Source organism: Apium graveolens, chromosome 4 (assembly GCF_009905375.1).
Source record: "Apium graveolens cultivar Ventura chromosome 4, ASM990537v1, whole genome shotgun sequence".
Classification (NCBI taxonomy): domain Eukaryota; kingdom Viridiplantae; phylum Streptophyta; class Magnoliopsida; order Apiales; family Apiaceae; genus Apium; species Apium graveolens.
The window spans coordinates 4,881,792-4,904,955 of record NC_133650.1 but is presented as its reverse complement, the minus strand read 5'-3'; positions in this window follow the sequence as shown (position 1 = coordinate 4,904,955).

Below are 23,164 nucleotides of genomic sequence, written 5' to 3'. Positions count from 1 at the left end.
TCCTTTTGTTTGAGCAAATCAAAATACTTCCTTTTGTAATCAACTTGCTCAAATTTCTTTTTCTCAGAATTTGGCTTCCTACACTCACTTGCAAAGTGTCCACTAATGCCACAGTTGTAACATTTGAACTTTGATTTGTCCACCATGTTTTTGTTTGGCTTAGTGAACTTTGTGTTTTTCCTGAACTTCATCTTTGCAAACCTCCTGGACAGAAAGGCCAGATGTTCATCAATATGATCAGATTCATCCTGACTGGAATTGTCTTCATCCTCAGCAACTTGCTCTTTACCCTTGCTTGATTCTGATTTGCTTGTGCCAATTTTGAGACTTGGCATTGTCTTTTCCTCATTTCTGGCTTCAACTTTTTCACTGTCAGCTACAAGTGCAACTGATCCTCTTTTTCTCTTTCCCTTTTCCAACAGCTCATCTTGCTCCATCTCAAGTTCATAAGTCTTCAAAATTCCATATAATCTTTCAAGTGTGAAGTCCTTATAATCTTGAGAATTTCTTAGAGAAACAGTCATAGGCTTCCATTCCTTTGGTAGAGACCTTAGAAATTTTAGATTGGAGTCCTTGACTTGGTACACTCTCCCATACAACTTTAATCCATTCAATAGTTTCTGAAATCTGTTGAATGTATCATTCAATGATTCTCCTTCTTCAAAGTGGAAATATTCATATTGTTGAATGAGAAGCTGCATTTTGTTTTCTCTAACTTGCTCAGTGCCTTCACAGATAAGCTGCACAGTATCCCAAATTTCCTTAGTAGTTTGGCTATTGATGACATTGTTAAACATATCTTGATCCAGGCCATTAAACAAAATGTTCATGGCTTTCTTGTCCTTGTGGACCTCTTCAATATCTTCAACAGTCCATTCTGCCTTTGGCTTGGGAATAGACTGTCCAACAGCAACTGTAGCAGTAGCAGTTGTGGCCACCTTGTGTGGGATGTGAGGACCATTCTCAATGTAGTTGATGTAGCTTTCATCTTGAGAGAGAAGATGTAAATGCATCTTCACCTTCCAGTGATGATAGTTATCTCTTTCCAGGATTGGAATCTTTACACCAATATCCTTCTTACTCATGATGTTAGCAGAATAGATCTTTAAACTCTTTGTATGTTAAGAGCTTGCTCTGATACCAATTGTTATTCCCAGTGAACTAACAATGAGATTTACAGAAGGGGGGGTTGAATGTAAATCTCAAAACTTTTTCAAGTTTTGAGCAATTTGTAAGACTAAGTGTTTGAGTGATCAAATGTGTGTGAATTGCTTGGAGCTGATGCAGACAGATATATATTTAAACATAAATGTAATGAACACAAAGAACTTAAAAACTTTTCTGGTGGATTTGTTGTTCCACCAGAGATGTGTTATTTCAGAAAATCTATGATTCAAAATTAAATCACAGCTGCTTCCTAGTACAAACTAGATGATTTTCTCTCTTGATATTTCTAAACAGCTCAGGGAAAATTCATATCTAATTACTAGCTACTACTTGGTTTATATGACACCAAGTTTATAAGTGAAGACAAAGATAAAGTACAATAAGACAATAGTTCTCCACTTGTTTCTGTTCCATTTTTATCCAGTGTAATATGGAATTATCTGTTGACTTTCCATTTTGAACCAGACTAAAAACGGCTGCTTTTTCTGCTGTTCCTGAAATAGGCTACCACATCTCTGTCAATCCATGTGCCTCTGTCAGCTTTGTTAACTGTCACTATCAACTGCTATGAGACTGAGCATCCGTTGAAGCTTAGTTTCTTATCCGTTGAAGGTCTTCAATATCCGTTGACACTTCTTCACTTATACAAAATTACAAGGCATGAAATATTTACAATTAGCCCTCCTACTTGTACATCCATTAGTAGTCAACATGACTGATTATCTCCTAACAACATCTAAGAATTACAGCTTGAAACCAGAGAGTGAGATGTGCTACAATACCAAACTTATTGCTAAGTAAGGCTACTCCTTCAACGGATAGCCAAGATGGTCTTATCCGTTGAGGCTACAAACACTAGATTTCTACTTAAGTGTTTTGCTGAACTTATCATCAAACTAATACACATATTCCTAACAGATACTTCTCAGCATATCACGACTATCCGGATAATACGAATTCACTGCTTAGAATACCAAGAACCTATTCAGTGAATAGTTACCGTACAATTAACTCCTTCTACCCTCCAATGTCCTGATTAAATACAAGGCATGGATCTTGTGTTAAGCCTATCTAATTTAATCATTTGCTTTCCATTTACTATGCTCAGTTCTATGTAAATTAGAAACTCCTTTCTAATTTCATTCACTCTGGCCAGAGATTCCTGAACTAGCATAAGTGGATCAGCCTTGAACATTCTCTTCCTTCACTGGAAGGGGTAGATCCTTTATTGATCATACACTATCTTCGTGTACAAATTCCTATACCTAGTAGAGCCCTAATAATTGTCCCTGGAGACTAAGAACTAAACCAAAGCATAGTTCAGTGTACACAAGATGACTATGATGACCTCAAGTCTAAGGATACTTGTACAACTATCACTATGTGAACAACTGCTGACATGTGAGTGAACTCCATCAGTTGTTCAGCTGTGCGAGTCATTTTCAGTGAACTTATTCTATAATAAGCACCTACATACTAGCTATAGTGTCACCACACAAATATCTATGAGAACAAACATCCTTCATATGAAGCAAGCATAGTATCTACCGATCTTTGCGGATTATTAATTACCAGTTAGTAATCCTATGACCAGGAACTTTTTAAGTTTAGAGTTATCATCTTTTAGGTCTCATTATTATGATCTCATCATAATCCATAAAAAACTTTCCTCTAAACTATGGTATATCTTATTAAAATACTTAAATAGATAGAGCCCGTAATAAAAACAAAACAAGTCTTTTATTAATATCAATGAAATCAAAACAGATTACATAAAAAGTTATTCCTAAATCCTCATACATGATTGGACTTAGGACATATCTCTTTCAATCTCCCACTTGTACTAAAGCCAATCACTCTGGTATCTAATACACATCCTGTCTTTATGATGATCAAAGTGACTTTCAGAAAGTAGCTTTGTGAGTGGGTCTGCTATGTTGTTATGTGTGTCAACTCTCTTTCAATACAATACAAGAAATGTGACCGCGCTCCCACTAACCCTTTTGTAGACACATGGTTCATCTACGTTTTTAATAAAACCAAACTCTTTGATTGTCTCATCAAAACGGATGTTCCATCTACGAGAAGCTTACTTTAAACCACATATGGTTCGCAGCAGCTTACACACTAGGTTTTCATTTCCCTTGGAAAGAAAACCATCTGGCCATTTGCCAGATTTCATAGTCGTGGTAAGCAGCAATCGCAAGCAAAATCCGAACTGATTTTAATAGGGCTACAGGTAAAAGGTTTCATCAAAGTCAATCCATTGCCTTGGTTTGAATTCTTTTGCCACAAGCCTGGCCTTAAAGGTCTCCACCTGGCCATCTGCTCTAATCTTTCTTTTGTATACCGTATACATAGATTCCATTTCGGATTTCATGGCACTTCGCCATTTCTCTGAGTCAACACTACTCATACCCTCATTATAGGTCACAGGGTCGTCTTCATCGATGATTGACAACTCATTGTCATTCTCAATGACAAGGCCATAATACCTCTTAGGTTGGCGAGACATTCTCTCTGACCTACGAATGGGCTGTTCCACAGAAGGTTGTTCAGTCTGAACAGGTGTTTCCACTTGAACCGTAGTAGTTTGTGCTTCTTGAACTTCATCAAGTTCAATTTTGCTCCCACTGTTTCCTTCAAGGATAAACTCCTTTTCCAAGAAGGTAGCATGTCTGGAGACAAACACCCGATGATCGGTGTAAAAGTAATACCCTAAAGTCTCTTTAGGATATCCCACAAAACTACATTTTACGGATCGAGATTCCAGCTTATCTGGGTCAACTTTCTTGACATAAGCTGGACATCCCCAAATCTTAACGTGTTTAAGACTCGGTTTCCTTTCTTTCCATATCTCATATGGAGTTTGAGGAACAGATTTGGAAGGCACCTTATTCAGTAAATATGCTGAGGTTTCCAATGCGTAACCCCATAGGAATACTGGAAGATTCGCATAGCTCATCATGGACCGAACCATGTCTAACAGATTTCGATTTCTCCTTTCCGATACCAATCTGGAGGAGTCCACTGGGAAACTATACCCTTTTCTTTGAGATAATCCAGAAACTCTCCATTCAAGTATTCACCACCTCGATCTGATCGAAGAGTTATAATACTGTGTTTGGTTTGTTTCTCCACTTCATACTTATACTCCTTGAACTTTTCAAAGGCTTCAGACTTGTGTTTCATCAAATACACATATCCGAATCTAGATCTATCATCTATGAAAGTAATGAAGTACGAAAATCCACCCATGGCTTGCTTAGACATTTGTCCACATACATCTGTGTGTACCAATCCTAGCAAATCTGCAGCACTCTCTCCATGTCCACTAAATGGAGATTTGGTCATTTTACCCAATAGACAAGACTCGCATGTAGGATATGATTCAAAATCAAAAGGGGTCTAGTAACCCTTCCTTATGCAATGTCCGAAGTTTATTTTCACTAATATGACCTAGCCTACAGTGCCATAAATAGGTCAGATTTTCATCATCTCGTTTTCTTTTATTAGTTTGTTCAATCTGAAGTAAATTATGCTCTACGTCACATACATACAGACCATTATTTAAAATTCCACGTCCATAAAGAATATTATCTCTAAGGATAGAACATTCATTATTCTTAATAATAAATGAAAAACCATCCAAATCCCACATAGGGATAGAAACAATATTCCTTACAATAGAGGGAACGTAATAACAATTATTCAAAATAATAGTCTTGCCCGTAGGCATATGTAAACTAAATGATCCTACAGATAATGGCCGCAACCCTTGCTCCATTGCCCATACGTAGAATCACCTCATCTTTTTCAAGGTTCCTACTTCCCTTTAGTCCTTGCAACGAATTGCAAATATGAGAACCACAGGCGGTATCTAATACCCAAGTAGAAATTTGACCTAGTGACATATTAACTTCGATCATGAACATGCCTGAATCAGAAGCGGTAGACTTACTACCCTTCCTCTTCTTCAATTCTGTAAGGTAAACCTTGCAGTTTCTCTTCCAGTGCCCTAACTTGTTACAGTGAAAGCATACAGCTAAATTAGGATCAGTCAACTTGTGAGCATCTAGTATGCTCCTGAGTGATAGTGCAGAAGACATAATATAGTAAATCTGTAAATGATAAATACATAACAACACTTAGAAAATATTCAATTTCATTTCAAAACACTATATGAATCGGGTCTTTATTCATAAGTGGCTCCCACTAGTTTATCTAATTTATTCAACCCCTACGTGAAAAATTAAGCATTCATAATGCTAGTGGGAATAGGGATCCTACATTCTATCACACAACCTCGGCTGTGGCACGAACCGCCATGTAATGTTCAATAGGCAGACAACTCTTGTCAATTACATCTTATGTTATTCCCTAATCAAACTTTAGCCTCTTGAATACTTGAGTCACGGCTGTGGTACGACAAACTCAATATTCTAAGTCAAGTCTAACCCAACATTCCGTACAATTGAATCAGTCTCCAATGGCCCACGGCTGTGGCACGTACCGACCATTAGATTCTAATTCAATGTACACATCTCTATGTAATAGAAAAGTATTTCTTATTTCGAAATCAAAGCCCTCGGCTGTAGCACGAACCGACAATGATTTAAAAATAAGAACTAATTTTTATCATGTTGGAAGGCTATGACCGACACAAGCCCGTTGTATCATTGGCCAATTACTACTTGATATTATTTAATTTTAGAGGGATTATATTACGTTACAATCATAATCATATTATAAAGAGATTCTTCCTTTTAAATTAAATATTTCAAATCAATAATCAATAATCAGATGATTCCCAGATCGGGTGGAGCATTGTCAAGAGGCGTCACATAATAACCCTTTCTTACAGATAGAAATCTGTTGTTGACAGAATCATCCTTTCTCTCATATTGAAAATTCATATTCAATTACGTGTTTCATAAACACAAGAATCTCATGATTGTATTCATAATATTATTATTAAGGTTATGAAACAATTTCACTATACTAGATTGTCTAACAAACGCCTTATATTCATTTAAGTTCACCTAAATCTATCATCACATGATAAACTAAGCATATATCACATATATAAACAAGAATAAACATCAAGGTAGGCATGTTACATTATCTAGCATATTGGTCTAAGCATTATACATCTCTATGTATCACATGAAGCATTTAAAAGCAATTAAAATAGTCAAAAACAGCTTTAAAACACTTCTCTTGGCTATAAACAGTTCGAAACAATTTCATAAAATATCATATAATATACCATTAGAAGCGTCTCGAAAAGACGAATCTGACGGCACCAAAAACGCCCAATTCTGAGCTCGCACGCGCCTTCACGCGCCCCGGAAAGGTAACTCACGCGCCGTCACGCGCACACGCGCTGTCAGGCGCGTGTCACACCGCCGCCCACGCGCGTCCCCGGGCCCCACGCGCCTCACGCGCCAAAAAACCTATGCTGACGTCAGCATGACGTCATCTGATGACGTCAACATGACGTCAGCACTGCTTGACCAGCGCGTGTCTGACACGCGCCGCGCGTGGCCCACCAGCGCGTGAGCCCCACGCGCGCGCCAGTCGCGCGGTCCTTCCCCTGTTTACGTCAGTCGCCGCCTTTTGTTTCTCGATCGTCGTGCTGTTCTGCTCTTTTCTTTTACTGACAGCCGTGCCTCCATCATACAGCATTCAACACAGCAGATATATATATACATACTAACAATTTATATATATATATATGATTATTTAATTACGAATTTAATTGCAACAACTTCAAAAATTCATAATATATAATCTATACATCATAAAATTATGAAAAAAATACCTAGACGATCTACAACACTTGTAGAACACAGATCATTATTCAAAATTATTCTGAGAAACGATTTCTCATCAGTCATAATTAATCCATAATATAACTTGTAAAAATCATAATTAATTCATACAAGCACATAAAATTCTGAAATTTTTACCACAGATCTATATGCATACAACCTATGCTCTGATACCACTGTTGGATTTTAATCGTAGCGGAAGTATGGAAAAACACTTTTACACATATAAAATCCAAATAAAAGCATATAAATTGTGATTAAAACATATGAATCGATTACTAACCTTTAATAGCGATCCAAAAGCAACGATCGGAGATCCTTAGCAGCTGCTCCTCAAACGTGAAGCACTCCACCGGTATCCACCAAGAAAACGATGCTAAGGAGGAGGAGGAGGTGGAGAGAATTAGGTTTTTCTAAAAATTTTGGGTTCGAATAAAAATAGGGTTTATAATAGTATATTTATAGGTAAAATTTCAGCTGAAATTTTCCCAATAAATATTATTATTATTAACCCTTTATTATTCACATTAATAATTAAAACATCTTTTAATTATTAATCCTTTTTCTAAACACTTTAGAAATAATTCTCTTTCTTGATTTAATTTCCAAAAATTAAATTCTTAATTAATAATATTAAGAACTTTTCTTAATTAATTTATAATCAATTAAATCTCATTTAATCAATTATTAAATTTGCCAATTAATTATTTATTTCATAAATAAATAATTATTAGCCATTATTAATTAATTCCTCCACCATTAAATCATTCTCTTTTATGGTGTGACCCTGTAGGTTCAATATTAAGCCGGTAGTAGAAATAAATAATAATAAAACTATTTTATCATTATTCATATAAATTCTCTAATTTATTAAATATGATTAATTAATTAATCATATTTATTCTACATCGTGAGGGATACTTCTCAGCATATCGCGACTATCCGGATAATACGAATTCACTGCTTAGAATATCAAGAACCTATTCAGTGAATAGTTACCGTACAATTAACTTCTTCTACCCTTCAATGTCCTGATTAAATACAAGGCATGGATCTTGTGTCAAGCCTATCTAATTTAATCATTTGCTTTCCATTTACTATGCTCAGTTCTATGTAAATTAGAAACTCCTTTCTAATTTCATTCACTCTGGCCAGAGATTCCTGAACTAGCATAAGTGGATCAGCCTTGAACATTCTCTTCCTTCACTGGAAGGGGTAGATCCTTTATTGATCATACACTATCTTCGTGTACAAATTCCTATACCCAGTAGAGCCCTAATAATTATCCCTGGAGACTAAGAACTAAACCAAAGCATAGTTCAGTGTACACAAGATGACTATGATGACCTCAAGTCTAAGGATACTTGTACAACTATCACTATGTGAACAACTGCTGACACGTGAGTGAAATCCATCAGTTGTTCAGCTGTGCAAGTCATGTTCAGTGAACTTATTCTATAATAAGCACCTACATACTAGCTATAGTGTCACCACACAAATATCTATGAGAATAGACATCCTTCATAATGAAGCAAGCATAGTATGTACCGATCTTTGCGGATTATTAATTACCAGTTAGTAATCCTATGACCAGGAACTTTTTAAGTTTAGAGTTATCATCTTTTAGGTCTCACTATTATGATCTCATCATAATCCATAAAAAGCTTTACTTTAAACTATGGTATATCTTATTTAAACACTTAAATAGATAGAGCCCGTAATAAAAACAAAACAAGTCTTTTATTAATATCAATGAAATCAAAACAGATTACATAAAAAGTTATTCCTAAATCCTCATACATGATTGGACTTAGGACATATCTCTTTCAGAAAGGCTCCCCAATTTTTTTGCCCCGAGCATGCTTTGACTACAAGACTCCAACATGAGTGGAAGTATAAGGTATAAATTCTCAATATATATATATGTAAACTTTTGGTGGTTGGTTCAGGGATAAGATTAAATTCATTGATGTTTCGTCATACTTATTTCTGTTAAGAAGAACATGCGACTATTGTAATGTAGGAATTTATAGGATGCGGGTTGGGGAACGAAGGCAATTCACTGTGCCATCAATAATGAGCTACATCATTGGTGCTCTGAAATATATAAGTGTACCATCTAGTGAAGATTTGGTCTTCAACACTCAGTTTATCATTAGTTCTTGTCAGATATGCTAACTCTGTTGGAGATGTACTTGAATCTTTATTTTTTTCTCATTATAATCTTTATGTTTGGACTAGACCTTTATCTATTGAGTACAAGTATTTCCATCTAAAATTTAAAACTTGTTAAAACAACTATTAAATTCCCCAATTTGATCTGAACTGATATATAATATGTCAACCATAACAAAAACAGCTCATAAAAACTTATGAACACCATTGCCCTTAAATCCAGTATTTCCTAACATTATGCTTGTTTTTTTCAAATGGTTAGAAAAGTTTCATGAAACCAAGATGACATACTACACCAAATATCACAAAACACAACTTCATGAAATAATATGTGACTATTAAGTTTCAATTCCTTGTAAGAAAAAAATATATTCAATATTGAAAGAAGGGTTTATTATACTTTCATCTTTGAAATTTTATGAATCATACACATAAACCTTTAAAATTTAAAAAAGTACCTCCTGACCATTAAAGTATTGTTCATGTATGTCTCGACCCTATATAACACACAGAGGGGGGGTGAATGTGTTTTTGTGTTTTTATATTTTTCTTGAAGTGTTTATGGTTATGAACAAAGTAAATTAAATCTTGCAGTGAGATGTGTTAATACTGAGATTAAACAAGCAATATCAGTGAACACAAATCTTTTAAAACTCACTTAATTTTATATTAAAATTAAGAATGTTTTGCTACAAAATTTCTAGGCTCTTTGTTGCTAAAGAGCTTAGCTTCTTCCTTGAGAAAATACAAGATTTTTCTGATCTAAATTGTTACAACTTACAAAGAGTCCAGTGTTTACTTTATAGAATAGTAAACACTGGTTATTACACAGCATGCAACAGCATGTACTAAACCCTATTTATAGATAATCAAATATTTATATTTATGGCTTAGTGTATCTTGCTAATCTTGCACGCCTGTGACTTTACTCTGCCAGTTAATATTGGCCGTTGATCTTGTACTCTTCAAGCTGCTTTTGTAGACTTGTCAATCCAACATGATTAGATTGTTTTGTTAATTGTTAATCTTGGATATTGAGCTGGTCTGCACTTTGTACTTTGAATTTTACCTCGAGATCTCCAGTTTGGTATATAGAGAACTTGACATCTCGATAAGTATAATGACTTATCGAGATCTCTCATTACTCTATAATTGTTTGGCTTGTAGAGGTCTTTGAATTCTCTATAAGAGAATTTAGCTTATCGAGGTCTCTCATCTTCATGTCTTGACTTTGGCTTATCGATATCTCTGAGTTCTCTAGTGACTAATTGACTTGTCGATAACTCAGAGTTCTCTAGTGATATTTGACTTGTCGATATCTCTGAGTTCTCTAGTGAAGAAATGACTTGTCGATATCTCCAATCTTCATGTCTTCAATTTGACTTGTCGATATCTCTGAGTTCTCTAGTGAAATTTGACTTGTCGATATCTCTGAGTTCTCTAGTGAAGAAATGACTTGTCTATAAGTCATCCTGGAGTTCTCGAATGACTTCTCTATAACACTAAATCTGTGACTTGTAGAGATCTTGACTTAGAATATTTTTCTCAAAACAGATTTATTCAACTCCAAACTTCTTCATAATTCTTCCGAGGCATGATCTTCTTGATCTTCTTTCAAATAGAATTCTTAGGCTTGATACTGTTTACAGAAAAAGACTCCAGTCTGTTCTTTGACATTTTTACAGACTTTAAATGTTACAATACAAAATATAAACTAAGATTACAATACAACTTACTTAGGGTTGTCAATTTGACTTAGTCTTGTTATAGTACAGGCATGTCTTGCACAACAATCTCCCCCAATTTGTGAGAAGATTGCTTATCACAAATTCATGTCTGTTAACAAGACTAACCCCAAGCTTCAATGGAAAATAGGACTAATATAAAAATTGACACAATTACAACAATTATACATTAGATGATTTCTTGAGTTTGAATAATTACAAGTATCAGACAAAGACTGGAACTTTTGATTCTTCTCTAATGAGGTCCTTTAGATATACAAGAATTTCAAGTTCCTCTATGATTGGAGTCCCTGTTAGAGCTTCTACCAGTTTGAGTTTGTCTTGCTTTGGATAACCACCTAACATTTCAATTCTAAATTTTGAAAATGAGCCAGCTTTTACATTTAGAAATCTTCCATCTTTGGAGATTTTGCTCATCCCTTTTACTTTGAGTTCTTCTGATCTTTTGATATACATTTCAATCTCCTCATCATACTTCCTCTTTTTCTCCTCATATTCTGCTTTACTCTTTGCTCTTCTTTCCTCCCTTGCAATAAACCACTCAGCTAGAACAGATCTCCATGCTCTTGTAGCAGTATCCTTATCATTCAACAAGCTTATCACTCTCTTGATTTCTGTGGGAGAGAGAGTGTCCATCAAATTGCTGCCAAGAAAAATGAAGGACCCATATTGAAAGTAGATTCTTAATTCTCTTAGAGTTACAACCCAGACTCTAACTATTTCCTCAGCTAGTTGTTGAAAATAATCTTCATCTGAGATGCACCAATTTAAAGGTAGAAAATCACTTTGCTTGAAACAGTTCCAGATGGCCCTTTCAGTGACTTCCACTTTTTATGTAGGCTTGGCTTTCTTAGGTTTCCTCCCAACAGACTTGAAGTGAGTTTTGAGTGATTGCTTTACAGAAGGTAGGTTTGTGATTTTCTTTAGAGGTGTTTGGCTTGTGGTGATTGGTATTTTCAGAAAGGTGTTAGCAGTTTGTTTGTATAGGATTTTAGGCTTAGAGGGTTGAGGTGGTTTGATGTTGGAGTTTGTTGGCTTTGAAGGTTGAGCTTGAGTTGTTTAGATTTTTAGGGTTGGTTATATGATTCTGAGCCATCTTGTCTCTTCTTGCTTCTCCTCTCACTTCATTTCTTCTTATCATCATCCTTCTTCTCATCCTGTTTCTTGTCCTTGCTACCAGTTGTCTTGGAGGATTGACTTGGATTTGAGCCATGAGGTTTTTGATCATCTTTTTGTTCATCATCATTCAAGTTATCCTTATTAATTTAGGTTTTGGGCAAATTGGCTTCTAGATTTCTTAGGTATTTCTTCAACAGCTTAATCATCTCTTCATCTTCACTAGTCTTATTTTTCTTGGCCTTCAACTCAGTTTCCAGAATCATGATAAGCTTTTTGTTGGCCATGACACACTATTTGGGAATCTGAAAATGTTTGAAGTGTTTGATGGTAGGACAGATGTATGCTACTCCCTTGTTTTGTTGTAGGTATGCTTCAGGAAAAGCAGCCACTTGAGCATTATTCAATTCAATTAGCAAGAGAGTGTCTTCATGAATCACTATTCTGACTTTACTTATCAAAATGTCTAACTCAGATGCCCTCCTAGAGATAAGATAGTTGAGGGACACCTGCATACATTCGTCTACCCCTAAGTCATTTATGTTGACCACAATCCTCTTCTCCTGAAAATTGTCTTTTGTTACCAAGATCACCCTTATTGAGTTTATTGTCTTGTACAAGGCTTTCTTGTAGGTGAAGAAATTGTTATTGAGAGAAGCCCTGAGAGCCTTAAGCAATTCATCAAATTCCCTGCTCAGACTTGGTCCCTCAGTTGCCCTAATGAGCCTCTCCATACCAATATCTACTTCTTGAATTATGCTTTTGTCAGCAGCTTGGACATTTTGAGTAGATGATCTTCATCTTGATAGTCTAGCCTCTATCTCCCCCTTAGTCTCGTTGGTAGGCATGAGAAAGGGAGTAGGAATTTCAGGCCTCACAGCTTCAGGAAGTGCAGGCAATGGGATGTTTAGCTTACCCATGATGGCTCCCAAAGCAACAGAATTTTGTATTTGTAGGTGCTTATGGGAGTCCGCCAAGGCTTGAATGTCAGCATGTTGACTCTTCACTAGTGTAGTGAGAGTATGCACCTGAGCTATGAGCTGGTCATTTGAAGCTTGCAAAGTGGAGACTTGACCTTGAAGAGACTGAATTTGAAGGTTTGTAGAAGTTGAGACAAGTTGATAAGAACTTGCAGATGTTGAGGAGCCAAAAGTTGCTTCCACAGCTTGTTTGATGCCATCCATAAGCAAGGAAGAAGGCTCATATATGGTCTGGTGAAGCTGTTCCAGTTTGACCTTTGTGTCATTTGCATTGGTGATTTGTTATTGGACCACTTCATGAAGAGAAATGAAGGATTGTCTCAGATTCTTGGCATCTTTTTCCATATATATAGCGGATTTGGGCGCTCTAGCCAAAACGAGTGGTCAAATCTAATCTTTTCATTTAGTCAACAAAGTGTTGAAACTTTGAGGTGATCTTGACCTGGGAAGTTATAATCTCATCCATCTTCTCATTTACCAGCTTTCTGATTTTGTCTTCATGACCAGTCATTTTAACTTCTAGAGCTTTACCAAAAAGGTGAAAAGCCTTAAGCTGAGCTTTGTAAACTTCTGTGACTGCATCATAAACATCATGTGGAGTCAAGGCCTTGGCATTGCTTCCAAGAATAGTGACATATTCATCCCTAAACCTAGCCAAGGCTTGATCCATCTCCAAAATAAAATCCTTGGATAGCCATGCATCTACATTCCCATCATGTTCTGCATCATTTACAATTTTCTCCTTCTGTTTTTCAACTTCTTCATTGTATGTTAGCATGATGGCTTGATAGTCCTGATTGCTCATATCTGAAGTAAGTAGATGTTGTGAAATATTTGCTAATCCAGAAATCTGCTCAACAAGAAGATCATCCAAAGATGTAGGTTGAGAGTCAGATGCTTGCATCCATTGAGAGAGAAGTTGTGGTTATTGAGGTTGTGAGGTTGATGGTTTTTGTGAGGGATCAGAACCACCTGTGACAGAAATCACAGTTTTACTCACAAATTGCTCTGTGGTTATGACAAGTTGTTGTTCCACACTAATTATGGGAACCTCCAATTAAATTGGAGGGGATTTGACTGGGTTACTGTCATGTGAACCAGTCTCAAACCCTTGTGTGTCTTGCACCACACTGTCACCTGAATGTGCTATTCTTGCCTCCTCTATGACCGAATCATTGGCAATTGTACTCCTAGCATCAACTGCTAATACAATTTCTGCTAGGGTTTTGAGGGGAGTTGTTCCTTGAACAGGAATCTCTAATTGAATTGGAGAGGATTTAGATAGCTCCCCCTCAGGAGTACTACCCTCAAACCTAACAGCCTGTGAAGGCTGATTTGCACATGAAGGTGCATTTGTGATATCCATAGGCTCTTCAGTAAAAACTGATGAATCCCCTATATTTGTGTTTGTGTCATCAAGGTCTACCCCAGCATGTAGCCTCTCACCAACTAAATGTGGTTTCTGGGTGGTGAGCAAGGTTTCTTGAACCAAGTCACTTGAATGAGCTTGCACTTGAAAAATGGATTCAAGTGTTGTATGTGAAGAAGAAATTTGTGAGATTAAGAGTTGTTGTTCAGTAGTGAGTATTGGCAACTCCCCCTGAATAGATGAGGGAGCTTCAATAGATGTGCTCTTACTGTGTGTGTCATCCTTATTTCTTCTACCATATACCTGAATTTTTTCAAGTATTGGCTGTGCAGACTCTTTACAAGGTGCATTGGGGAGAATGCTCTTTTCAATAGACACACCATGTTGAGAGGATGTATCTAGAGTCTTTTTAGTCCCCATTTTTACAACTGCATCCTTTTGGGAGGATACAGAGGTGGTTTGAGTGGTCAGCTCAGATTTCTTAACCTTCTTTGGCTTTTTGACCAAGGATTACTCAGTTTGTGTTTGATCCTCACCACTCTCATCTATTACTGTGAGGGTTATCTCGTTTCTCTTCTTTTTAGTCACTTCACCCTTTTGACTTCACCCTTTTGAGAGGATGAAGTGGTTGGTTTCCTAGCTGCTAATGGTTGTGAAGAAATAGGCTCAACATGGATAGGTTCTTGTGGGTGTGCCTGTGTTTGTGCTTCCACAGGCTCAACAACCATTATTGTACTAGGTTGGCTTGCACTAGTTCTCATGTCTAGCATAGGATAAGGGTAGGTCTTAAATCTTTCAATCATGAAAGGTGTTAACTTAAGACCCACTGAAACTTATTCTAAGTAGTAAGTGATCTGAATAGAATTTTGGATACTTGCTTATAGTTGCCAATTAATGACCTATTTACTCCTTCAAGCATATGTGCCATTGACTTTATGGTTTAAAGCAGACATAATGAATCTAGGAAGAAAAATTTCCTTACCTTTTAACTCCAATGGCATTGTTAGCCTGTGCTCAATTTCTCCAGTATGTAGTATCCTACATTGAGTTGTTTGTTGTGAGCCATTGAGTAAACCAACTTCGGGACAACACTAGAGATGTTGTCAAACCCTGACTTCCTGCAAGTGAAAGCCCTTATCACTGAATCAAACAGGAAGGACCACTCTCTCCTCAGGTGCTTCTTGTTCATTCTTGACTAATTGATCTTCTCAGAATAGTTAATGAAGTCCATAAATTCATAGTGTTCATCCTAAGTTGGAGCATCCACCAGCTTATCAGTAGGTATTCCCAATGCCATATTGACATCATCCTCAAAGATCTCCACATGTTGGCCCTTGATTGTGCAGTTTATCAAAATTGATACAGCCTGGTTCTCATGCACAATTGTCCTTGTCACTGCTGTATTCCAAAAATCCCCTAACACATCCAAGCACAGGATTAGCAGTAAGAGCCCCTACAAAGTAGGTCCCAGACAAGAAATTGATAAAATATTTGAAAGTTTCAGGTGCTTGGTTTGCATCTAAGAATGCAAGAAAATTAGTCTCCTTTGGGATGAAAGGTACATTATTGTTTGATGCCATTGTTATGAGTGTGTAGTTTAGTGGGTAAGAAAAATTAGTGAGAAATGAGTGAAAACGAGAGAGAAATCGGTTTTGGATTGAAAAAGCTAGGTCACTTGAGTTCTCGAAAGTGTAAGTATGTATATGTATCGAGATGTCTGGGTATTTATAGTAAAAGCAGATGACTTGTCGAGAAGTCAAAAATAGACGTTTGGAGTTTACTTATCGAGAAGTCATTTTGAAATAAGAAAAACATATTGATAAGTCATTTTATTTATTCTTGTAGAGAACTATAAAATAAGCTTATCGAGAAGTCAAATAAATACCCAGTTTGTCCAAAATGGACTGAATTTGATTCCAATTTTTACTTGAATAAATCAAAGTAAAATCAGAATAATTTTGACAAAAGTATTTTACCAAAATAATTTATTGAATTAAATTATTCCAGTTCTGAGTTATTCATAAGTCTAAAATTATACTTGTAGAGAACTTTGTAAGTTAACACTTGTAGAGAACTCTACAATGACTTATCGATAAGTCAAAATAGAGCTTATCGAGAAGTCAGTAAAATGACTTATCGAGAACTCACTCGAGAAGTCTCAAAATGACTTTTCGATAAGTCAGTTAAACTTATCGAGAACTCAGTTCTCTATATATACTTTTGATCACTATGATTTTGCCTTGTGTTAATTTTACATATTAAGGATGTAAATTAACAATTGAGCAGTTTACTTAGAATTTGAAAAATTCCAAGCTAAATTTTGAATTTGAAAAATAAATATGCAGATATTTCTAAAATATTTATAATTCATATTTCAGTTAATTTCCGGTTAAATCAAATAAATGTTGATTTACTAGAAATTAATCTGCTGCAAAACATTAGCTGAGTTCTTGCCTTAGGATGAAGAATTAAGCATTTCAATTTCACCTACAAGTCTAGTGAAAGTTGCTTCATCCAAAGGTTTAGTAAAAATATCAGCTAATTGTTTTTCTGTTGGAACAAAAATGAGCTCAATGGTACCATTTGCAGCATATTCTCTAATAAAATGGTACCTTACATCAATATGTTTTGTCCTAGAATGATTAACTGGATTAGCCACAATAGATATAGCACTAGTATTGTTACACATAATTGGAATTTTGTGTAACACTAGGACATAATCCATTAGCTGATTTCTAATCCAAAGCACTTGAGCACAGCAACTTCCAGCAGCTATGTATTCAGCTTCAGCTGTGGAAATTGACACAAATTATTATTTCTTGCTATACCATGATACAAGTCTTTGTCCAAGAAATTAACAACTTCCACTAGTACTCTTTATGTCAACCCTGCATCCAGCAAAATCTTTTGTAGCCAACAGCTTCAAAACCAGTTCCCTTAGGATACCATAATCCCAAGTTTGAAGTCCCCTTCAAATATCTGAAAATCCTCTTCACAGCCATCAAATGTGATTCTTTTGGATTGGCTTAAAATCTTGCACACAGACATGTAGCAAACATGATGTCTGGTCTACTTGCAGTTAAATAAAACAATGATCCAATCATCCCTCTATAGCTTGAAATATCTACACTTTTGCCATTTTTTATATTCATCCCACTTTGTTGTTGTAGACATAGGTGTAGATGCAGGTGAACAATCAACCATACCAAACTTTTTCAATAAATCTTTGACATACTTAGTTTGGCTGATGAAGATTCCATCATTTCTTTGACTGACTTGAAGTCCAAGAAAATAACTTAGTTCCCCCATCATACTCATTTCATATTCACTCTGCATAAGCTTAGAGAATCTTTGGCAAAGCTTTTTATTTGTAGAACCAAAGATGATATCATCCACATAAATCTGAACTAGAATTATATCATCACCATGCTTCTTGTAGAAGAGAGTTTTGTCTATAGTGCCTCTAATAAAACCATGTTTAAGTAAGAATACTGACAATATGTCATACCAAGCTCTAGATGCCTGCTTTAGTCCATATAGATCCTTGAGTAACTTGTACACAAAATCTGGAAATTCTGGATCTTCAAAGCCAGGTGGCTGTTGCACATAAACCTCTTCCTCTGGCTCACCATTTAGGAAGGCACTCTTGACATCCATTTGATACACTTTGAAATTTGAGTGTACAGCAAATGCCAGAAAAATTCTTATTGCTTCAAGTCTTGCAACCGGAGCAAAAATTTCATCATAATCAATTCCTTCTTCATGTGAGTAGCCTTTTGCAACCAACCTTGCCTTGTTCCTGGTAACTATACCATTTTTATCCATCTTGTTCTTGAACGCCCATTTTGTTCCAATTACACTTCTGTTCTTTGGTGCAGGAACTAACTCCCAAACTTTATTTCTTTCAAACTGATTCAGTTCTTCCTGCATGGCAGATATCCAATCAGGATCCATTAGAGCTTTTTCAGTTTTCTTGGGCTCTACTTGAGACAGAAATCATGCATGTAGGCACTCATTAGCAGTTGCACTTCTAGTTCTCACACCAGCAGTTGGATCACCAATAATTATTTCTCTAGTGTGACTTCTATCCCACTTTCTTGTGTGAGTTTGTTGACTTGTGTCTTCATCATTTTCTTCATTATTGGTATGACTAGTAGATTCTTCTTCTCTTTCTCCTCCTGAGTTTGAGCTATCAAATTCAGGTGTATTATTTGAGTTTCTAGTTACATGATTTTCCTGTTCAGTAATCTCTTCATTCATCATCTGTTGTGTATTGACTTCATCTTCTTTATCAGAATCACTGGTAATGTTGAGGTTTTCAAATGCAAGGGCTTTAGCTTCATTTTCATTTAGGCATTTCAAGCCTGGACACTTGTCATCATCAAAGGTCACATATATATTTTCCATAATTTTCTTTTGATCAATTACATAGACCTTGTAGGAAGTTCTCTCCAATGAATATCCCAGAAAAATTGCTTCAAAGACCTTTGAGTCAAATTTTCCCACATATTCAGAGTTGTCTTTTAAATTGTAACACTTGCTTCCAAACACATGAAGATGCTTTACAGTAGGCTTTCTCTTAGACATGATTGAGTAAGGTGATTTTCCATGAATCTTGTTAATGAGATATATGTTTTGAGTATAGCATGCAGTGTTAACAACTTCTTCCCAAAAACTTGTTGGCAACTTGACATCTTGTAGCATTGTTCTTGCAGCTTCAACTAATATTATGTTCTTTCTTTCAACTACTCCATTTTGTTGAGGTGTTCTAGCCGCGGAGAATTCTTGAACAATGCCTTTGTTTTTGCAGAATTCACTCAGTGTTGCATTTCTGAATTTTGTTCCATTATCACTTCTCAATCTCTTCACACAGTTTTGATCTTAGCCTGTTTCTCTATCTTCTTTATGTGTTCAATTATGATATGTGGAGTTTCATCTTTAGAGTGCATGAACTCTACCCAAGTGTATCTTAAGAAATCATCCACCATCACAAGTGCATATTTGTTCCTTGAAATTGATAAGACATTTACTAGTCCAAACATATCCATGTGAATAAGTTGATGGAATTCACAGTTTTTGACTTGTGACTTGATCTTTTCATTTTTTCTTTCTGACAAGCTTCACAAACTTCAATTTGAGCAAACTCTAATTTTGGCATGTCATTTACTAACTCTTTCTTGACCAAGGTGTTTATTGCCTTGATGTTTAGATGTGAGAGTTTCTTATGCCATAAGTTGTTTTGCTCTATAGATGCCTTGGTGTAGAAGTAACAAATAACATCCTCATTTGTTGAGTCCAAGTCTGCAACAAACAAGCTTCCTTTCTTTGCTCCTTTCGGAACAACTTCATTGGTTTTCTTGCCGATGAAAATACATTCTTTTTTGTCAAATAAAACTTTAAAACCTTTGTCTGCAAACTGGCTGACACTGAGAAGATTTACTTCAAGACCAGCTACCAATGCTACACCATCAATGATAACATTTCCAGAAATAATCTTGCCATATCCCATTGTGAATCCTTTGTTGTTGTCTCCAAAGATCACTAAAGGGCCAGCCTTCTCCTCAAATTGTGATAGCAGGGCCTTATCACCTGTCATATGTCTGGAGCATCCACTGTCTATGATCCATATGACATTCTTCATTTTGCCCTGCACACAATAAGTTTTAAGTGTGTTTAGTAACCTAAGCAGTGTTGGGTATTTTCTTCTTGTTAACTGATTTAGCAGAGGTAGAATGAGTTGTCTCAGATAAAATAGAATTCATTGACTGTTGTGCATTTTTCCTATTTGTTGTAGACCCAATTTTTGTTTCTTTGAGATCTACTCTTAGCTTCTGACAACTTTTCATCACTTTCAAGTTGCAAGGGATGCAATCAAACTTGTCATAAAATGAGTAGGGATCATATGCATCAGCTTCATTGTATTTACAGGCTCCTTCAACTGGCTTGCTAACAACCTTTTTACAAAAGGTGAGTTAGGTGATTCACAGAGCCACATTTCTCACATTTCTTTCTTGGAGCATCTGCAACATAAGCAAAATTGTTGCTTTTGTTTATTCCAATCTTCCCATTTCTATTTTTCTTCTTCTTTCTTGCATCTTCAGTTTTTGTTTCCTTGACAGGTGTCGTGGAATCTTGGTTGTCCATGAGCTTCTCTTCAGCTTTAGAAGATTGAGTTGTTTCTGCATTTTTATTTTCATAGTCTTCATCAGCAATCTCTTGCTTTATAATCAACTCTTCCTCACTGAAGTTTACTTCACATGCTTTGAACACAGGTGAACCAACCTTTTTCAGAATAACTGGAACATCATCATTTTCATTAGCTTTCTCTTTTTCACCAACAGCTTTCTTCTTGTTGCTCAAGACATCATAGTCAAGACCAATGGCAATATTAGCACATGGCTTGTTCTTCTCATAATATTGTCCAACCAACTCAGATGCATTCTTAAAAGATTTTAACTTGACTTCATTCTTTTCCAGCTTTTTCTTTAGCACTGCTTCAATTTCACTTGCACACTTGAACTTATTCTTCAGATGTGCATTGTCTTGTTTCACAGCTTCAAGCTCTACCAGCAATAATTCAGTTTCTTGTTTCTCATTTTCAAGTTTCTCATTTATCTTTGTCAGTCTACTAACTTCTTCATTAGAGTAAATTAGTATTTTGTTTGATTCAAGTGTTGGGTAAATGTAGAAGTATAGATGATAGATTTTATAAAGAAAATTATATGAATAAAAAATAAAGTAATGGGGGATTTTGTTATTGGGAGGAGGAGGGATGCTGAGGAGTTTTGTATTCTTTGTTGCGTGTGGGTACAGTTTGTGCCCATGGATATACGTGTATACAAGAGTTTTGAGAGTATACCTATTTCGGTTTTGTTTTTTCACATCTCTTTTTTTTAACCCGTATAGGATATGATATATGTAGATAGATTAGATGATTCTAGATGCATATCAATATGGGTGAGTAAAACCGAACTGAATTGTATAATTCTGGTTCAGTTTGGTCCGAGATTTTAGTAAATTCAGTCTCTTCAGTCTTTTTAGATCCCGAAATATTTTTCGGTTAGGTTATATTTTAAAATATTTCGGTAAAACCGTAATAACTGAATCGAAGTTATATATATAATATATGATAGATAGTATTCTTTTAAACCTAATTGTCAATAGCATCTTAAAATATTAGCAGCTCACAGTCATCTCATTTTGTATCCAGTCTCTAATTTTTTATTTATTACATTTGATTTTTATTCTTTTCTTCTTCCTAAAATTTGAAATATGTTTTAGGTCTGTTAATATGTATATATTCGTGCAAGTAAATACATGTGTGTATCACTGGATTCACTTTTTATTACTAGCAAAAATTACATCCTAGCCAGTCTTTTGTTGGACTAGTTTGTGTTTGATTTTTCATGTCATTATTTTTTGTCACTGCAATTTTATTTGCTTTTTTAAAGTTCCCACTTTTTTGTCTTCTACGTTTTAATAATGACTAGCGTATATAAGCTGTGTGATATACGAATTGCTTTTAACATTCGATAATTTTTAATAATATATTTTATGATATAATTTTTAATAATTGAAAAATAAATTGAAAAATAAATTGAAAAATATAATAAATTATAATAATTGAGACTTGACTGAAAATAAATAATATAATATAATATCCTTAAACTTGTAGAAATTGTTAAAAATAAAAAATATAAAAGTTTAAATAGAATACGTTGTTGACGGGATTCGAACCCTGAATTTATGAGAGTAATTTAAATATTAATATAATATTATTTTATTATTATATTTAATGCTTCTCATCTATCTATTTTTAGATCTAATGGTTGTTATTTATCTTAATATTTTTAGATTTGTGTAATATGTTTATAAAGATAACTTGGAAGAAAATTTCTAAAGCTTGTTCCAAGACCACGGAGTTTTGTAATATACAAACAATGCAAACTTTACCATAATTCTTGGATTACACGCTTTAAAACAATACTCCTTACTTTTGAATCAAACTTAGCTCGATTTTCTAATGGCATAATACGGTGTTCTAAAAATCGGTAATTAATTACTGTTTGATAGAAATCAAATTGATTAAATAAAAATTGGGTCAAAAAATATTTTTTACTATAATCGATCAAAAATCTGTCAAAAATTAGACTTCATTGATAAAAATTTGAAAAAATATTTAAAATATATATATATATATATGGGGGTGAGTTCTATGGAGTCCACCTTTTTATCGGAGTCCTCGGAGTCCATCTACGTTCTGCAAATAAAATATATTGTAAAACGTGTTATTTTGCAAAACATGTTACACAAATAGCATAACTTCAACAAAATCATGCAAATCTCATATATTTACGGTACAATATGTATGTTCTGCAATATGTTCTGCAACATGAACATTTATGTTCTGCAAACTAAACATGTTTTGTAGAATATATATTTTTGCAATGTTCTGCTTGTAAAATGTATGCAATCTACAAGATTTTTGATAGAATAGTGATGTTTGTCGAAAAATAATATGTTTTGCAATATTTTAAGCTATATTTTACTTGCAGAACATATATGGACTCCGAGGACTCCAATTAAAGGTGGACTCCATAGAACTTTACTCTATATATATGTGTATATATCTAAATTTGTAAAAAATTTAAGAAAAATAATAATCTCGTATTCTTAATTTTTCATCTCAAATTGATCTCAGTTCATAAGTTAGATCTTAAAATTATATTTACTTTAATAATATTTCATATTTTAAATTTATTTGTATAAATATTTATA